Source organism: Pan troglodytes, chromosome 1 (genome assembly GCF_028858775.2).
Source record: "Pan troglodytes isolate AG18354 chromosome 1, NHGRI_mPanTro3-v2.0_pri, whole genome shotgun sequence".
NCBI classification, from domain to species: Eukaryota; Metazoa; Chordata; class Mammalia; order Primates; family Hominidae; genus Pan; species Pan troglodytes.
Genome location: NC_072398.2, coordinates 66389874 through 66395000, shown reverse-complemented (window position 1 = coordinate 66395000; position 5127 = coordinate 66389874). Strand labels below are relative to the sequence as shown.

Sequence of the window (5127 nt, the reverse complement as noted above, 5' to 3'; positions counted from 1 at the left end):
AAGTCACACATAGTAAGGGGAAGAGCTGGAATTCAGATCTAACTCTAAAGCCTCAAACACACTCATTGCCTCTTGAAAAAGGATGCTGGACTTATCATCATGTGCCAATCCTGCCAAACAGGTTAGCCACACATCCATGAAGTACCCATGAAAATGTGAGTTTTTCCTGAAGTAAAGCTTCTCAGGCATTCAGAATGTAAACTCATACACCTACTTGGATGTCAATCCATGGCCACATTTGACCTGATTACTCAGGTCATACAGAGCCCAGACCCTGCCCTACAGGCTAATAAACATATCTTGTTCCATCTGAATTTGACCATAAAATCCAGCTATCTTTTTAGTCTGTTTCTAGAGCCTTTATTGATATATCCTTCCAATGTGCTCACATGTCACCCACGGCCAGAACATAAAAATGTCTCTGGCTTGGAACACCATATGAACAGTATTTACACCTTTTAAAAATATGGGCATCCTTCAAAATACCCACACTTTATTATAAACAATACCCTTTAGGATGTTCTAACACAGAAGTATTCTATTCCTTCTGTTCTTCTATTGTAGTCATGGAGACCTCAGATTTGGTTGAAATAAACAGACAAAATTAAAACCTGCACAAAAAGTTGGTATCAGAGCAAACAATATTGACAGTTTATATTTCAGGAGTATTTTTGTCTGAGGAAATCAACCATTCTACAGACATGACCTCATTCTGATCTCTCAGGTAGGAAAAGGGCAGTCCTGCCTTCCTCTTAAGATCCACAAAGGACTCATGGTGACGACCAGGTAAAGGGGAGACTGGGGCTGTAGCACCCTGAAATATATGGCTGAAACTAAAGTATTTCACCTACCCAGTTGTTTGCCATCAGATCGGTCAAATTAATCATTTGAATTTAATATTTTAATTGGTCAAGTCAGCCAAAGTGGTATAAGATAAGAATTGGCCAAGTTGCCATTGTCCCAAATTGAGCCATGGCGACCAACTAAGAATAAATCTTGGGTGGCTCACTTGAAGATACATATAATTTTAAAAAAGAAATATTTCCCTGCTGTTAACAACATGGCTCTCTTTATTTTATTTTCTTTTTTCTTTTTCTTTGAGACAGAGTCTTGCTCTGTCACCTAGGCTGGAGTGCAGTGGTGTGATCTCGGCTTACTGCAACCTCCGGCTCCCAGGTTCAAGTGATTCTCCTGCCTCAGCCTCCCAAGTAGCTGGGATTACAGGCGCATGCCACCACACCTGGCTAATTTTTGTATTTTTAGTAGAGATGGGGTTTCACCATGTTAGCCAGGCTCTTCTAGATCTCCTGACCTCAAGTGATCTGCCTGCCTCAGCCTCCCAAAATGCTGGGATTACAAATGTGAGCCACCACGCCCGGCCTTTCTTTAATGACTGCAGTTGTCCCATAGATTGCACTGGCACCGGGGGATACCTCTAAAATACAAATCTAATCACCTTACCCCCACTGTCCACAGGATGAACCTAAGGTCCTTCCTGATGACACAAGGGCCTTAACTGACCCCTGGACCACTTTCCTGTTTCACTTCTCTCCCCTGTCCCCACTGCCATGCTATAGTTGTGAGATGCTATTAGTAACTAGCAATTGTTTAAATGCTCAAGCTGTTGCCAAAGCCATTTACTGTGCCTGGAAATACTACATCTCCCATGGTACACATACACGCCAGCCCTGACCCCATCATTGCCTGTTTAAAAAACACCAATTTATCTCTCTTTTCTTTTATGGTCACTTTTTAAAGTAATTTTTTATTGCAAAAGAAGTACACAGAAAATACAGTACATAAAACAGAAACAAGAAAAGTAGAAGTACACATTATCATGATACCAAAGATAAAATTGTTTGCATTTTGATATATTCCTCACAATCCTCTTCGTGTGCACATTTATAGACATTTTCTACCACGCCAATTTGACTTTTGAGACTCATCTCAAATGCCACTTCCTGTAAGAAGACTTTTCTAACCTTTCCTCCCCCTCATGCCCCCAAACTTAATCTCACTCACTCCCACTCACCCTACAGGTTTCAGCTTAAATGTCATATCCTCAGACAGTTTTTTCCTGACCCGCATAGTAAATGACATCACCCCAGTTACTCTTTGATAGCACACTGTTCTTTCTTTCATAAAACTATCTGAATTTATCATTATAAATATATTTGTGTATTTATGCATTCATGTCTTTATTTCCATTAGGCTGTAAGATCCACGAGAGTAGAGACAATTGCTGGCCGTGCTTATCACTGTGGACCCAAAGCCTGAAATAGCATCTGGTTCATTAAACACATGATGAATATATGTTGAATAACTAAATGAATGAAAACACCGTTCTTCAAGCTCCCACTAACAACTTACCACTCTCTACCACGTCAACTTATTTTATTATAACAATTGCTCATCATTAAACCATATGGTCCTGGAAGAAAAAGACTGTTTTTAAGTCTATAAAGTCATATTTATATGTGAAATCATAATTACATCCCCATAACACAATGTCCTGCATATGGTAGATATTCAATTATTCGGAATGAGAAAAATGGAATGAATGAACGAATTGCTATATGGGCAGAGCAGCTTGCCAGTGATGCTCTCAAGTGATCCTTTTTCTTAAATAAATCTTTTCTTCCTGGTTTTAATAATAGTTTCCATATAACACCAAAATATAACTGAAAAGTAAAAACATTGCTTTGTGCTCCAGATGTTTCATTTTCAGAAGCCAAACATCCAGATCATTTGGACCCATATGAAAAACTGTGCATCTCTTCATCCAAATGTTTGGCATTTTCTTGGCTTATTCAGAGTCCAAAGGAAGAAAGAAATGGATGCGTTACCCCTCCGCCATCAATACAGAGAGAAAACGAAAATAAATAATTAGTATGATTAAAGCCCACATTTTCAATGCGCCATAATCTTTCTATAATACATTCCAAAGAGCACTGATTTACATAAGAGACAACTGTTGTATGGGAACATCAGTGAGTTTGCTTTCAGCTACAAAGAAGAAAACCCACTGAAAGTGGCTTACCCATCAATAATATTTATTGTAACGTATAAGAGGAAGTCTGGAGTTTGGCTTATTCAGCAGCTCAGCAGCATCAACAAAGACCTGGGTATTTTCTAACTTTATACCCTGTCTTTCCTAGAAAACATCTTTCTCCCAGTTTCAAAGTGATGGAAGTAGTCCAGGTGTCACATACACAACAAATAGCATCCTGCAAAGCAGGCAGTTACTCTCACATACCCCTTGACATTGGCACAAAAAACCTGAGCACGCTCCCCACTCCCCATCTGGCTTCTTCTCAGGTCCTATAGGCCATGATTGGGCCCTGTGTCTATGCTTCACCCAGTTATTGGAAAGGGGAATAAGATTATCAGTATTGCTTTAGATTAGCAGTTTCCTAACTTCAGCCCATATCAGAATCACCTAGAAGTGACCCAGCATCACCCAGATTGTGGGGCTCTATCCCCAGAGTCTTTTATTCAAGTGGGGCCTGAAATCTTGCATTTAGAATAAGTTCCCAGATAATATTGATGCTGCTCGTCTTGAGACCACATTTTTGGAACATCTGACTTAGACCAATCATGACCCACCTGCCAGCAATGGGGAGGGAGCCAAGCCTGCCAGGTGTCTTGGTTGCCTGAGAGCTATACAGAATTGTGGCTTTTCTCAGCAAGGAACAGCAGTGTGGCTAGTAATATTAGGGTCTGCCACAGTGAAACAGAATAATAATACTGGAATGTATTGAGAGCTTTTATGTACCAAAAATTGCTCTAAAAACACAATATAGTCACCCTTGATATCCAAGGAGGATAGGTTCTTTCATATCCAAGGGGCATAGGTTCCCATAGTACCAAAATCCATGGATATTCAAGTCCCTCATATAAAATGGCATCGTATTTGCATATAACGTACACACATCCTCCCCTGTACTTCAAATCATCTCTAGATTGCTTATAATACCTAATACAATATAAATGGAATGAAAATAGTAGTTACACTGTTTTTTGGTTTTTTTTTCCTAGAGACAGAGTCTCACTTTGTCACCCAGGCTGGAGTGCAGTGGCTTGATCATAGCTCATTGCAAATTCCACCTCCCGGGTTCAAGCAATTCTCCTGCCTCAGCCTCCTGAGTAGCTGAGACTACAGGTGTACGCCACTATGCCTGGCTAATTTTTTGTATTTTAGTAAAGATGGGGTTTCACTGTGTTGCCCAGGCTGGTCTTGAACTCCTGAGCTCAGCCAATCTGCCCGCCTTGGCCTCCCAAAGTACTAGGATTACAGGCGTGAGTCACCACACCTGGCCTGTATTTTTATTTATATTATTTTCGTTATTGTATTGCTATTTTTTATTGTTTTTTTTCTGAATATTTTTCATCCACAACTGGTTGAATCTGCAAATATGGGAACCCCCAGACATGGAAGGCCAAGTGTATACATTTTTAAATCTCTCAAATGATTCTTTGAGGTAGGTATCTATTATGCCCATTTACAGATCAGAAAATTGGGAAACAGAAAGCTACAGAAATCGCCCATAGTCATACTGCTAGTAAGTTCTGTAGCCTGAGTTTAAACCATGATCTGTGTAACTTTCACAGCCCAAACTCTTAGCTATGATGCAATTTGGGGACCTGAGTTTGAATTCCGGCCCTGCCGCTTTTCTGTGCCTCGGATCATCATCCAAGGTCAAATACAAATGCCACCACCTAGATTCACCTTGAGAATGATCACAATTTAGTGAAAAGTGAGTGCACTTTGGGATCAGGCAGAAAATCAGGCTTCCTGCTGTGTGACTTGGCTAAGTCTTTTCATCTGTCCAATCTCATCTTCCCCCAAGGTATAATGAATATACTAATTCTTGTCTCACAGGAAATTTGGAGGAAGTGTGTGGTAAAATACTTTACCCTATCCCTGGCACATAGTAGCCAGTCAATATGAGTGGCTCTTATTACTATTAATTACCAGCTCTGTGACCTTGGACATTCATCTGTAAAACTAGAGCTTTACAGAATACTTAGGAAGTCTAAACAAGCTCTGAGAAAATGCCTGGTACATTTTTATGCAAATGACCTGCTGCATTATAATTGTATGCAGTTAAATGAAAGCCACACTAC

The 5127-nt window shown here is 40.0% G+C and overlaps 1 long non-coding RNA gene across 2 annotated transcripts; it reads left to right on the top strand.

Moving 5' to 3' along the window:
• The first annotated feature begins 560 nt into the window (after positions 1 to 560).
• LOC129135658 (uncharacterized) lies at positions 561 to 2443 on the top strand. Of its 2 annotated transcripts, none has more exons than XR_008536635.1 (2): positions 561 to 786; positions 2212 to 2443. It is a non-coding gene; the product is annotated as an uncharacterized LOC129135658 (long non-coding RNA). The 2 variants fall into 2 exon arrangements; XR_008536634.1 differs by having other exon boundaries at positions 567 to 724.
• The last annotated feature ends 2684 nt before the right edge of the window (positions 2444 to 5127 follow it).